Genomic DNA, 16,133 nt, shown 5'->3' with positions numbered 1-16,133 from the left:
TCGACTTATTTCTTTTAGCTTGATCACGATCGATCTATGAGATAAAACTCAATACTTATGATCGATTCACAAGATCATCTCTACAATCAAAACTCATTAATTTCTCATAATGATTAGAAGAAATCGGACTCAAAAATTCGGAAACAGAAAACTAGTCACGAAAATGAGAAAGAGCGTATGACGAGCCAGGGGTGAACCAAAGAAGATATCGAGACTAAATGTGATTTTAATGAATTTTCGTTTCAAACTTTTAATACACTGGATCAAAGTAACATATGGGCTCAATCATTTGTGAATAGTAATGATTCGATATTTGGGCTCAATAGAAATAGTGATCAGATTAACGTTTTGGGCTTGAAACAATTAATTGATGAACAGTAACTTCGAATTTTTTTTTTTTGGAATTTGATTTTTTTTTTTGAACTTTTGATCTAACAAAAATAATTCGATCAAACAATGTGAATTGAAACGAATTAGATCTAATGAATCAAAACGGTCAAAAATTCAAGAACGTAATGCACGAATCAACGAGATTCAGAGAGATCATAGAGAGACTCACCATAAATGCTCCAATTGTGACGAATTTAGCCAAACCAAGATCTTTTCTTCATAAAATCATGTTGATCTTCGAACACCCGCTCTGATACCAATTGATGTGAATTATGAACATTGGTTTGGCATGCGGAATTAAAGAACACACAATGAACACGGTGATTTCGGTGTTTAAGAGATGCATTCGATTATGAAAGGTGTTACAAAAAAGGATCTAGATCTAAATCTACATAATTAACACACACTAACACTCTCAATGTTACATCTCTCAAGCACACCTCTACAAGTGGTATGAACCCACCTTATATAGAGGTGTTTACATGTCTCTCTCTCTCTATCTCTCATGTCACAAGGCTACATTACCACATGCAAGTGGGTCTACAGAAGTCAAACCATTTACAAAGTCATACATGGATAACTTTGTACCCAACAATCTTGGTTATCTAAGATTGATTTGCGTTCAGGATATCACCAGATGAGAGTCAGAGATGAGGATGTAGAGAAGACTGCTTTCCAAACTCACTACGCTCATTACGAGTTCGTGGTGATGCCCATCGGGCTCACAATTGCTCATGCCGCGTTCATCGACCTCATGAACCACGTATGCAGACCGATGCTGGATCAGTCTGTGATAGTCTTTATTGATGACATTTTGGTTTACTCCAAGACGCAGGAGCGGGATGAGGAGCACTTGCGAGAGGTGTTGGATAGTTTGAGGAGGGAGAGCTTGTACCCCAAGTTTTTCAAGTGTGAGTTTTGGTTGCACGAGGTGCAGTTTCTGGGGCACCTTGTCAACCAGAATGGTATTCTGGTTGACCCGGTCAAAATGGAGGTTGTGATGAGATGGGAGATTCCGAAGTCTCCATCTGAGATTCGGAGTTCTCAGATTAGCAGGCTATTATTGGAGATTCATTCAGGATTTCTCCATGATAGTTGTACCCCTGACCCAACTGACGAAGAAGGCCGTTGTATTTCGTTGGGGGCCTGAGCAGTAGGCACCGTTCGAGACGTTTAGAAAGAGGCTGTGTGAGGCGCCGATCTTAGCCCTACTAGAGGGCGTAGATGACTTTGTGGTATAATGTGATGTGTCCACCTCGGGTTTGGGCGCAGTGTTGATGCAGAGGGGGCACTTCATCGCCTACGCTTCGAGGCAACTGAAGCCTCACGAGGCGAACTACCCAACGTACGACCTAGAGTTGGGGGCAGTTGTTTGCGCCCTCAAGATTTGGAGACATTACCTCTATGGGGTCCGTTGTACCGTTTACACGGATCACAAGAGCTTGAGGTACCTCATGGATCAGCCAAATCTGAACATGAGGCAGCATCAGTGGTTAGATGTGGTGAAGGACAACGACTGTGAGATCCTCTTCCACCCGGGGAAGGCCAATGTTGTGGCCGATGCACTTATCCGCAAGGCATTCGCAACCCTGATCAGAGACATCTGTCTGAGGATGACAGTGGTGAGTCCACTTTTGGAGCAGATCCGGGAGGCCCAGTAGGAGGCTATGAAGGAGGAACACTGGAAGACTGAGCTTATCGTGGGTCAGGTTTCCTCCTTCGACTAGGATAGCCGCGGGCTGTTGACACTCCACTGTAGAGTGTGGGTTCCATATCATGGAGTTGTGTGCCAGGTTTTGATGGAGGACGCGCACAAATCCAAGTTTTTATCCATCCAGGGGCGACGAAGATGTACATAGATCTTCGTCCTGAAAACTGTTGGCCCTACATGAAGCGGGATGTAGCCTAGTACATGGAGAGGTGCTTGACCTGCAGGAAGGTCAAGGCCGAACACCAGAGACCTCACGGAAAGACACAGCCGTTGGATATCCCTATGTGGAAATTGGAGGATATTACTATGGATTTCATCACAAAGCTTCCCAGGACCACACGGGGAGTGGATTCGATTTGGGTCATCGTGGATCGGTTGACCAAGAGTGCCCATTTCATCCAGATCCAAGAGAGTATTTCGGCCGAGAAACTGGCTAACATCTACATCAAAGAGGTAGTATCTCGACATGGAGTGCCAGTTTTTGTGATTTCTGACCGAGACATACGGTTCACTTCCAAATTCTGGAAGAAATTTCATGACGAGTTGGGTACTCGTCCGCACTTTAGCACTGCTTTCCACACGCAGACAGATGGTTAGAGTGAGCGGACCATCCAGAACTTGGAGGATATGCTACGGTCGTGCGTTTTAGACTTTGGTGGTAGCTGGGATACCTACCTTCCCTCGGCAGAGTTTTCCTACAGTAATAACTACCACGCCAACATCGAACGTCCTCCCTTCGAAATGCTATATGGGAGGAAGTGCAGAACCCCGATATACTGGGGTGAGGTTGGACAGAGGGTCATGGGGAGTATCGAAGTGGTACTCCAGATGACAGAGAGGATCCAGCCGGTCTGGAGTAGACTCTAGACGGCCCAGAGTCGGCAGAAGAGCTATGCCGACAGACAACGATCCGACCTGGAGTTTCAGGTAGGATATATGGTCCTCCTGAAGGTGTCGCCTTGGAAAGGTGTCATCCGGTTCAGGAAGCGGGGCAAGTTGGGCCCCAGATTCATCGGACAGTTCACGGTTATAGCCCGGGTGGGCAAGTTTGCTTATCGACTGGATCTGCCATCCGAGCTTAGTCAGATCCACAACACCTTTCATGTCTCTCGGCTGCGGAAGTGCTTGGTAGATGACTCCGCAGTGGTGCCCTTAGAGGATATTCAGGTTGATGACAACCTGAACTACATCGAGTGACCGGTAGCCATCCTCAACAGGAAGACGAAGGATCTTAGGAACAAGAGGGTAGAGTTAGTGAAGGTGCAATGGCAGCACCGCAAGGGCTCGGAATGGACTTGGGAGCCGGAAGATGAGATGAGAGAGCACTACCCTGAGCTATTTCCAGATGAAGCAGACTTCGAGGACGAAGTCTAAAATAAGTGGGGGAGATTTGTAGCGCCCGGTTCCCGATATGTATTTCAAATTAATTTATTCAGTTTCTTATAGGAACTCGACGAGTTGGAGGCCCCAAACTCATCGAGTAGGAATATAATTTGGATGCAGGATCTAAAGTCTACTCGTCGAGTCGAGAGCCTCAACTCGACGAGTAGGGATGCTAGAAAGAAACACTAATTTTCATGGTTTAGAACCCTATTTAAACACCTTAACTCCAAGGGTTGGCCTCATTTACAACCTCCAAGTCCCAAAACCCTAGCCACGAAACCCTAAAGCCTTGTGAGAACTTGTGAGACCTTTTTGAGAGAAAACTTGTGCTTTTGAAGCTTGTGGAAGAAGAGGAAGCTAGAGGAATCAAGAAGAAGAGAGTAGATCCAGAAACTTCACTCCATTTGCAGCATTTTCGGGTAAGCAAGTCTCAAACTTACTCAATGATTTCTTAGATCTCTTCATTTCGCTTTTATGGGGTTTTTGGTCCAAGAATGTTAGCTTTTGGGAAATGAACAATCCAAGTGGGTATTCTCCTACATCTAGGGCCTTGACGGGCTTTTATGGCATAAAGGTGCAAACTTTATGGCCATTGGAGCCCCATGCAAACTCTTAGATGTCATTTTGGCATTTTAAGCCCCAAAAGGCCATACATGGAGTTAAAGGCAGAAACTTTACGTGTTCAAATGACATCTAGGGTCTAGATCTTAGTTTGTATGCCCTAGTTCGAAGTATATATGACTTTTGGATCAAGGTCTAGATCTTGAAAATTAGGGTTTGAGCTAAATCCATTAAAGGAAGCTATTAACAGGTAAAGTTGGAAACTTTACCCTTAAAAGGACATTTTCACTTTGTAGGAGGAGTGTGGAGTCCAGATCCGAAGGATAGGAGCTTAATCTTTTAAGATGGCTCAACAGACTGAAGAACTCATCAAGTCTATAGAGGAACTCGACGAGTTGGGTTGATATGTCCCGATTCTATTGATAGGAGAAACTCGACGAGTTCGTACAAGGACTCGCGAGTTGGATCGCGATTTAAGAGGTTTGCGATCTATGGGACTCGACGAGTTAATGGACCAACTCTGCGATTTGAATCAACCCAGAAGGTTGACTTTGACCAGAACGTTGACTTTGACCAAAAGGTTGACTTTGACTTGGACTTGGTCCAGAGTTGACCCTTAAGGGGGTTATAGGTATGAAAGGGTAATTAAGGGAAATCTTCATGTGTAGGAGTTTGAGGAGAGTTGATTTCAGATCCGAGGACAGTTCAGCTACTTCACGACATTGAGGTGAGTTACCTTCCAGTAGAAGTGGGTCTAAGGCACCAATGTCGATCCACTAGTAGGATATATGCTAGAGATGATTGTCTTTGTGATAATTGTCTGGTATACCACTATCTGTTATGCTTTATGTGCTAGTATGCTATCATATTATATGATAGTGGTAGGAGGGGAAGGACAGACCCCGTTACTGGTCGAAAGTCCCGAAGGAGTAGGCCAGCACCCTGATATGCTAGGCAGTATGTGACTTTTGTGTTTATGTATTAGCATGATATATGGTAGTAGTAAGGGTGAAATCGTCCCCGATACCGGTCGAAAGGACCGAAGGGGTAGGCCAGCACCCTCATATGCTAGACAATTACCAGTTGAAAGAGACCGAAGGGGTAGGCCGACACCCTCATATGCTAGGAGGTTACCGGTTGAAAAAAACCGAAGGGGTAGGCCAGCACTCGGATATGCTAGGCAGTATGTCTATTGTATGGTATGTGGTATGATGGGGGAACTCACTAAGCTTCATGCTTACGGTTTACAGTTTTGGTTTCAGGTACCTCTTCTTCGATGGGAAAGGAGTCGTCATGACTGTAGCGCATCACACACTCGATTTTCCGCACATGAGATTCTTGACATTTGTACTCTGACATTATTTTCCTTTCATATGTTTTTGAGAGATATTTGATTTATGGTTTTCATGATATGAGATATCATTGGTGGCATTTTCAGTAATCTGTTTTATGAATCTTTAAATTAAAAATGAAATTTTTTGTCTTGAAATTTGGGACGTTACAGCTAAATCCACATGAGGTCTGTTATCTGACTCATGATTTGGAGTTGGGAGCAGTGGTGTTGCTCTCAAGATTTGGCGGCATTATTTGTATGGGGTTCGTTGTACTATTTACACGGATCACAAGAGTTTGAGATATCTTATGGATCAATCGAATCTGAATATGAGACAGCGTAGGTGGCTTGACGTAGTCAAGGATTATGACTGCGAGATTCTGTATCACCCAGGGAAAACAAATGTGGTCGTTGACGCTTTGAGCCGCAAGACGGCTATATCTTCTATTGAGAGTCTGTGTATGAGAATATCGGTTAATTATCCGCTTCTTGATCTGATTAGGGAGGCTCATGCCGAGGGAGTCAAGAATGAGAATTGGAAGCAGGAGAGACTTAGAGGTGAAGTTGAAAGGTTTGCCACTAACAGCCGTGGATTATTGACCCGGTATGGACGACTTCGGGTGCCAGATTTTGGTGGGGTCAGGCAGACTGTGTTGGAGGATCTGCACAAGTCCAGGTTTTTGTTTCACCTCGGAGCCACCAAGATGTATCGGGATTTGAGGCTCAGTTATTGGTGGTCGTTCATGAAGAGAGATATATCCTGACATGTTGAGAGGTGCTTGACCCGTCGGATGGTCATGGACGAGCACCAGAGACCGCATGGCAAGTTGCAGCCATTCGAGGTTCCCATGTGGAAATGGGAACATAGAAATATAGATTTCATCAGCAAGTTACCTCGGACGGATAAAGGATTCGACGTGATATGGAGTGTTGTGGACCGTCTGATCAAGAGTGCCCACTTTCTAGCCATCCGAGAGAGTTCTTCGGCTGATCAATTGGACGATTTGTATGTGTGCGATATTGTTGATCGACATGGTATTCCCGTCTCAATTTTATATGATCGGGATGTTCGGTTCACATCTTATTTTTGGCAAAAGTTCCACGAGGAACTGGGTACGAGATTGCATCTTAAGCACTACTTATCATCTACAGACTGACGGTCAGAGTGAGCGGACCATTCAGACACTTGAGGACATGCTGAGGGCATGTGTTATAGAATTTGGTGGGAGTTGGGTCTCCTACCTTCCCTTAGGTGAGTTTTCCTACGACAACAGTTATCAGTCCAATATTGGTGCACCGCCTTTCGAGCTTATTTTTAGGAACAAGTGTCATACCCCAGTCTGTTAGGGAGAGATTGGTCATAGGGTATTAGAAAGGACTGAGGTAGTCCTTCATAAGTTAGAGCTCATCCAGCAGATTAGACAGAGGTTGCAGACAGTTAAGAGTCGACAGAAGAGTTATGCCAATAAGGATCGATCTGAGTTGGAGTTTAAGGTCAGTGACATGGTGTTGTTGAAGGTATCACCCTGGAAGGGTGTAATACACTTCATGAAGAGGGGGTAAATTGGGGCCTCGGTATATTAGGCCATTTCTGGTGATTGTCAGGGTTGACAAGGTAGCTTATAGGTTGGATTTTCCTGAGGAGCTCAGTCAGATTCACATCACCTTCCATGTATCGCAGTTGTGGAAGTGTATGAAAAATGATTCATCGGTTATTCCTTTGGATGATGTTCAGGTTAATGATCTTCTGAATTACATTGAGATACCGGTGGCGATTTTAGATCGGAAGACGAAGGCCATGTGAAACAAGGTGGTATCTTTGGTCAAGGTTTAGTGGCAGCATCGGAAGGGATCCGAATGTACATGGGAACCCAAGTCGGAGATGCGATAGCATTACCCGGAGTTGTTCGTAGCAGCAGACTTCGAGGACGTAGTCTAGTTCAAGTGGGGGAGAATTATAACATCCCGACGATGAGGTATTTCTGAATTTAACCATAGTATGAAAAAAATATTACATTTTGACCCTTGGAATGAGTTTTGTTTGCAAATTGGTCCCATGTGGCACTTAAGGAAGAAAAGGGCCCTGCATGAGTACGCTGGGCATAAGGTACATATAAAAAAACATCGTCGTTTTGGAGTACGCTGGGCGTACACTAGTGTACGTTGGGCGTACTAGGCCTGGATGAAAACCCTAATGTTTGAGGTTTGTGTACTATTTAATCCCCTCTATAGCCTCAAGACCGTTCCTTTCATCAGCCTCCATCACTCATCTTGGCCTTTGCAAACCGTAACCTCTTGTGTAGACATTTTGACCTTGTGTGTGTGTGTGTTTTCGGTGACCTTAAAGGAAGAGGAAGGTGGTGGAATCATCTTGGGAACTTAGATCCAGAAGTACCTCCCCCTCAGACATCATTTGGAGGTAAAAAGCTCTTACCTTGATGAATATTGTTCTTAGTTTTTGTTGTGGCTAAGTTTCAAGTATTTTGGTCCCTTTTGCTTCGTGTTCTTGAGTATGGTCTACTCTAGACTTCATGAGTTGTCATTTTAGAGGTTTTGGAGTAGCTTGAGTCATAAAAATGGGTTCTTGGTCGTTAATATCCTTTCATACATGAACTAGGAAGTCTTAATGGATTAAGGAGCTAGGGTTTTTGGTATCAGACACTTTATAGCCATGCAAAGTCATAAAGTTGGAAACTTTATGACTTAGAACATCATTTTGGGCTTGGATCTGAGTTTTGGATGGAAGGGCTTAATGAATTAAGCTCTTAATGTAGTTTTGGGACTAGGCAACATACGTTAAGCGTACATTAGTATTACGCTGTGCATATGCAGTCAACGCCTTGCTTTTCTGTCAACATTAGACTACGTTGGGCGTACTTTAGTATTACGTCGGGTGTAATCCGCTTGAAGACTTGTTGACTTTTGGACCTTTGACCGTTGACTTTGACTTTGACCTAACCAAGTTTGACTTAAGGGTATTTTGGGTATTCTGAACTATAGTTAAGCCTTCTTCTCTATCTGTTGATTAGGTGACCTCTAGAGCTGGTATTCAGAGCAGTGTGTAATTCGGCTATTCGTCAGTCTGAGAGGTGACTTCTTTCTTACTGTACTTGCTGGTCGAAGGCACCAAAGCCAGATCAATAGATTATATATCCTATTATAGGATCTTGCTTTGCTATAGTGATCTGTTAGAATCTGTATGTTTATCTGTTTCCTGGTATACGTTTATCTGTTATGAGTATGTCAGCATTGTATGCTTGGGTTGAGGCGGTCCTGCTTTGTGCTGAAGGCCAAGATTCCCGGGGCGGTCCGGATAGGCTGTAGGCCCTGCGAGGCGGTGCAATCATGACGAAGGCCCGGAGAGCGGTCCAGATAGGTTGTAGGCCCTGCGAGGCAGTCCAGTCACGCTGAAGGCATATATGCATGCAAGTGTTTGTTATGTTGTGTGGTTGTAATTGGGGGAACTCACTAAGCTTTGGCTTACGGTTTCAGTTGAATGTTTCACGTTCTACTGAGGATAGTGGGAAAGCAAAGGCGTGATCGTGCACATCTCCCTGTTTTATGTCACCGGGTCTTAGAAAAACTCTGATTTCGAAATGATGCTTTTGAAACAATGACTCTTTTTGTAAACAATGTTGGTTAATGGTTGATTTTGAAAATTTTAAATATCTTTGATTTTTGGAGTGTTACATTATATATATATATATATATATATATATATATATATATATATATATATATATATATTTATTTATTTATTTATTTACATACAATGCATTTGTACTGTATACATATTCCTTTGTTTACTGTGCAATCATGTCTGTTTCTTCTTATTACAAAGAACATTCAAACATATCATAATAAAAATAATTACAAATATTAAAATTCATTTAATATCTTCAAATTAGAGAACATTAAAAAACTAAAAAAAATTGTTATTTCAAAGTTTATTAAACAACAATTCTTATAAAAAAAATATACAAGTTTGTTCTATAAATTGTAATGGACAAGTTCTAGAATTATGGGTAGCCTTCTTGTCACAAGTTATACACATTCTTGAAGCTTTTGTAGCAACCTCAATAGCTTTTTCTCTACTACTTTTTAGACGTTTTCCAGTTCAACATCCTTTATTCCTAATATTCTTAGAATTTTGAATATCAACTTCATCTGGTATGCTTACACCATATAACTTCTCTGCAATTGGTTTTTTGTTCTTTCTTTGACTGTTGACTTTGACTTTGACCAGGGCTGACCAAGTTTGACTTGAGGGTATTTTAGGTATTCTGAGCTATAGTTAAGCCTTGGTCTCTATCTGTTAATTAGGTGACCTCTAGAACTGGTATTCGGAGCAGTGTGTTATTCGGCTATTCGTCAGTCTGAGAGGTGACTTCTTTCTCACTGTACTTGCGGGTCGAAGGCACCAAAGCCAGACCAACAAATTATATATCCTATTATAGGATGTTGCTTTGCGGTAGTGATCTGTTAAGATCTGTATGTTTATCTATTTCCTGGTATACGTTTATCTGTTATGAGTATGTCGGTATAGTATGCTTGGGTTGAGGCGGTCCTGCTTTGTGCTGAAGGCCAAGATACCCAGGGCGGTCCGCATTAACAGTAGGCCCTGCGAGACGGTCCAGTCAGGCCGAAGGCCCGGAGAGCGGTCCAGATAGGTTGTAGGCCCTGCGAGGCAGTCCAGTCAGGCTGAAGGCTCATATATGCATGCTAGTGTTTGTTATGTTGTGTGGTGGTACTTTGGGGGAACTCATTAAGCTTTGGCTTACGGTTTCAGTTTATTGTTTCAGGTACTCCTGAGGATAGTGGGAAAGCAAATACGTGATCATACACATATTCCTGTTTTATGTCATCGGGTCTTGGAAAAACTCTCATTTTGAAATAATGCTTTTAAAACAATGACTCTTTTTGTGAACAATGTTGGGTAATGGTTGATTTTGAAAATTTTAAATTTCTTTGATTTTTGGAGTGTTTATATTATATATATATATATATATATATATATATATATATATATATATATATATATATATATATATATATTTGTTTACATACAATGCATTTGTACCGTATACATATTCCTTTGTTTACTGTGCAATCAGGTCTGTTTCTTCTTATTACAAAGAAAATTCAAACATATCATAATGAAAATTATTACAAATATCAAAATTCATTTAATATCTTAAAATCAAAGAATATTAAAAAAACTAAAAAAATTGTTATTTCAATGTTTATTAAACAACTATTCTTATAAAAAATATACATGTTTGTTTCTTAACTTGTATTGGACAAGTTCTAGAATTATGGGAAGCCTTCTTGTGACAAGTTGTACACATTCTTGAAGCTTTTGTAGCAACCTCAATAACTTTTTGTCTACTACTTTTTAGACGTTTTCCAGTTCAACATCCTTTATTTTTAATATTCTTAGGATTTTGAATATCAATTTCATTTGGTATGCTTACACCATACATTCTTAGGATTTTGAATATTTATTAAACAACCATTTAGAAATAGGATAAAAACGAATTTTGACTTTCTAATCTTGATGTTTTTCTCATCAGTCCTGAAAAGGCACATCATTCAAGTATGTTGGAATCCACAATTTTCTTTTCACATACATTTCTTTCAACAGCTTGTTTTCTTCTAAATTAAAAATATCTATTAACAAATTACATCTTTGCTGAAACAGGTTTGCATCTATCTCTTTGTTCCAACTTATCTCCATAATTCTTTTTGAAAAATTGGTGGATTTCAAATTCTTCCTAGAAACGTGAAAAAAAGATATACTTAAATAAATATAATAATATTCTTATATATTTAATTAGTACATACACATATTGATATATATATATATATATATATATATATATATATATATATATATATATATATATGTTAAAGTTGTTGAAAATTACTAAAATACCCTTAAAAAGCAGACTTTTTATAAAGTTTGATTGGAAATCTTGATTATATGCATACACTTATGCATATGTATAGGTATTGGCGTATTCAAATGCATATGCATATGTATATACTAATTCCAACATCTGAAATTTACTAAAACACCCTTAAAAGGTATCATTTTTACAAGGTTGACTGAAATTCTTGATTATATGCATATGTATACGTATATGCATATTCATATGCATATACTAATTCTAGAATCTTCGTATATTATTCTTAATAAATTTACCTTATACATATGCATATAATAATATGTGTATACAATGCATCTACATATATATTCACAGTATGCATACATATGAACATATATATATATATATATATATATATATATATATATATATATATATATATATATATTCATATGTATATGCATATTCATATGCATATACATATTCTTACTTTACATGAAATTTTATTCTTAATAACCTTACCTTATTCGTATATTTATATATGTAATTAGAACATTTGTATATAAAATCTATATTTTCAATTTGAAAAAAAATGAATATCATTTTAAATTAGTAAAATATTACCTTATTTGACAATTTATTTCCTATGTGCTACGTACAAAGTCTACGTATTGATTGTGTATAAACAGTAGCAACAGCTTTCCTGATTGTTGGGTCTTGATTTGTTACAATAATTTGAGGGTGGTTTCCAAATGCTCGAGTAAATGAGTTTAAAATCCATGTGTATGATTCTGCAGTCTCATTTGATAATAGACAAACACCAACTATAACAGTCTTCTTGTGGTTGTCAATTGCTGTAAATGGAATAAAGACCATTATATATCTGTGTATATAAAAAATATATATTAGAAATGTATATGAATATATATATATATATATATATATATATATATATATATATATATATATATATATATATATATATGTATATATATATATATATATATATATATATATATATATATATATATATATATATATTTCAATATGCATATTTACTTCTATAAATTAATAAGTTCAAAATCTTACTTGTTGGTATTGAAAGTTGCATCAAAAGATATAACATCGCCAAATTCTTAATAATTGACTTTTGTTGTATTGTTTGCCCAAAACAGTCTGTTAGTTGACATTTTTTTGCATATGTAATCAAATGAGAATTTTCAACATTTTCCTTCATCGTTTTCAAATTATTCACTACAAGAAAAACATCGCTTTCACCAAGAATAACATTGATATCACTTTGAAAATTCTTGAAATATGAAACTGTTGGATAAAGTTTATGATATCCTCCTGTTAACCTGGTATACAATGCATGGGCCTTTATTGCCCCTATATTGCAACTACTCATATTGTGTATGAAACTATGTTGAAAGTAATCTAACTTTTGTTTATTTTTTTAGAGTTGCATGCTTTGTCTTGTAAATAACCGATGATTATGAACTTCTTCAAATTTAAATATCTCATACTCTTCTAAATCATTTATACGTTTGAAGCAAATAAAAACGTTGCAATCATTTTTTTTTGAAGTTGAAGATCTTTTCTTTTTCCATCATGAGTGTTAACTTCACACTTTTCAGTTAAACGATGCTTGATGTTTTTCATTTACTTGAATGTAATAATTCAATCTTTTTTTTCCTCCATCAAGAAATGCATCAAATCCTGCTTTTTCAGTATATTTGCGGTACATATGAATTGTATCTTTCAACGATGTAATTTTTTTTTCCAGAATATAGTTTTATATCTTAGGAACAGAAGGTTTGAATAACTCTTTATTACCTCCTGGACTTCAGAACATTTCAACATCAAAATAATCAATTTCTTGAATATCTTGTATTCCTGAACAAATAAAAATTAGTAAAAGATTAATATCTGTAAACATACTTATGTATATTTAAAATATATGCATATACATATAGATGTTTATTATTTTAAACATGCTTACACATATTCATATATCTAATAATATTCATATTGATATAGATGTTCATTATTAAAAGAAAAAAAAATTAGTTGAAACATTCAATTACATGATACCTATATTTGGGATTTCAATTAAAACTAAAGAAGGATTCTCAGAAATATCATCTCTAGTATTTGTAGAAATAAATGAATAAAGATGAAATTAAAATAACTATGAATAGTTAAAAAGATAAATTTATTACAACGACGTGAAGTCATGACGAAATTGATATCAAATTCATTTGTTTCAAAGAGATCACATCGTGCAAACATATTATCAAAAAAGTTATTTTGAAAAAGTTAGTAAATCAATATATAATTATATGATACATTCACTAGTAAGTTCACTAAGATGAATGAAAAATAGTATTCTTAGAGATATCTTCTAATATTTTTATAAAAAAAATATAAAAAGTAAAACATATGCATGGAACAAATGCATATAAAAGTGTAAGCATATTCATATGCATATAGATAAATATATAATTATATAATACCTTAGTTGTGAGTTCAGATGAATGATAAGTAATATTCTCACATATATCCTCTACAATTTCTGTAAAAAATAATAACATAAAGATATAAGTAAAACATATGCATCTAACAAATACATATAAAAAGCTTTAAATAAAAGATTCAATTTTTTTTTGAATCAATTACATAAATAAGTTAAATACAATCGAATATTCATAAGAATGAAAGTAAAAATATATTCTTACTGATGATGTTACATAATTACATGGATTAGCAAATTCATAAGAAGCTCCGGTCATTACGTTGGACAATTGAGAAGAATCAACCTTTGATCTATCATTTTTTAAAGCTTGAAGAACCATAATACAAATGAACCTTAAAAAATAATGCAACGAAATTTATAACATATGCATAGAACAAATGCATACCTGTTTTTTCAATTTGATTAATATTTTTCGAAAATCATTAAATCAATCAATTAAATGCGATTAGAATCTTTACAATGAACTAAAATCAATTGTTGATCAAACTACCAATACTATTTTACTATATTTCATAATGCATTACTTGTTTTCTTAGTAACATCAAAAAATTTCATTGACAATACAAACTTTGATTTCGAAAATTAACTAGAATCAATTGTTGATAGAAATAGTGAAAATATTATATAGAATCGAAACAAGACTATTTTAAGAAGATAAAAAAAGAATCATAATTTATCGATTTAAATAAAAGATTGAACGAAATCAAAATCCTAAGAATTTAGGGATACGATCCGAGTTTAATTTGATTAACCAAAAATTACAAAACCGTCCTTGCACGAATTTAGCTATACGATTATCAAATAAAAAAAATTGAATTTGTAAGAGGATCGTTGGTTCGCTCCTATAAAAGGAGTTTGTTATTGAACTTCATTATATATATATATATATATATATATATATATATATATATAAAGTTAGGTTCATTTGAGACCACTATATTTTGTGAGACATATGAGCGCAATCCTACCCACTCATTTTGGAGATTAAAAAAAAATATATTTTAAAATACAAAATAATTTAAAATTTAAAAAAAAAAATTTAATATTATTTTCGTCATTTATATTTTCCAAATAAAAATAGAAAAAATAAAAACAATTACCGTTTTTTTGAATTATCTATGAAATATTCTAATAGAATATTCTAGTATAAAAATTACAACAAAACTGTTCGAATATTCACATATTTTATTAGAATATTAGAGTATAAATATTCAAACAATTTTAATAGAATATATGTAAATTCTAACAATTTTAGTCGAACATTAGAATATTTAAATATATCTAATAATTGTAGTAGAAAACTAGAATATTATAGTATTCTAAAAATTTCATTTGAATATTTACCATGTAATATTCTATTAGAATATTTCACGTATAATTAAAAAAAGCGTTAATTTTTTATTTTCTTTATTTTTATTTTTTAAATATTATTTGTCATTTATATTTAAAAAAAAATTAAAAAATTACATTTTTGTGAAATATCTGTGAAATATTTAATAGAATATTCTAGTATAAAAATTATAGCAAAACTGTTCGAATATTCACATATTCTTTAGAACTTTAGACTAAAAATATTCAAACAATTTTAATAGAATATTAGAATATTATATAAATTCTAACAATTTTAATAGAATATTAAAATATTTAATATATCTAATAATTCTAGTAGAAACTAGAATATTATAACATTTTAAAATTGTCATTTGAATATTTACTGTGTTATATTTTATTAGAATATTTCACGTATAATTAAAAAAACTATTTATTTTATTTTATTTTTTATTTTTTATTATTTTTTTTAATAAATAAAATGACGAAAATAATAATTAAATAAATAATTTTTAGAATTGTACTTTTATTTTGCATTTTAGATTTTATTTTTTGATTTTAAATATAAATGGTTAGGATTGCCTCCCAAATACCACAAAATTAATATAGTGTCAAATAAATCTATATATATATATATATATATATATATATATATATATATATATATATATATATATATATATATATATATATATATATATATATATATATTACGTCAAGCCATGCTGTTGAAAGTGGAGGGGGTAAATTTGATGTGTACGTCAGTTAAAGGGTGATCGAAGATCTTGTAGGCTATAATAAATTACCGGATTGGCTTAACTTCACTGTATAACCGATTTTTTTTTTTTTCTTTTTCTGACTTCTGGTATTCTTGTTGTGTGAGTTTTAATCGAGTGTTATTAAAATACTTTGTCTGTCATCTGTTCATTGGCTTTTGCCCTAAATTTGTGGGGGCTCCCCTCTTGTCATGTTTGTTAGCTTCTAGCTAGGGTTTTAGATGAG

This window comes from Lactuca virosa, chromosome 1 (genome assembly GCF_052849685.1).
Source record: "Lactuca virosa cultivar CGN04683 chromosome 1, Lactuca_virosa_CGN04683_v6, whole genome shotgun sequence".
Taxonomy (NCBI): domain Eukaryota; kingdom Viridiplantae; phylum Streptophyta; class Magnoliopsida; order Asterales; family Asteraceae; genus Lactuca; species Lactuca virosa.
Note: the sequence above shows the minus strand (reverse complement) of the source record.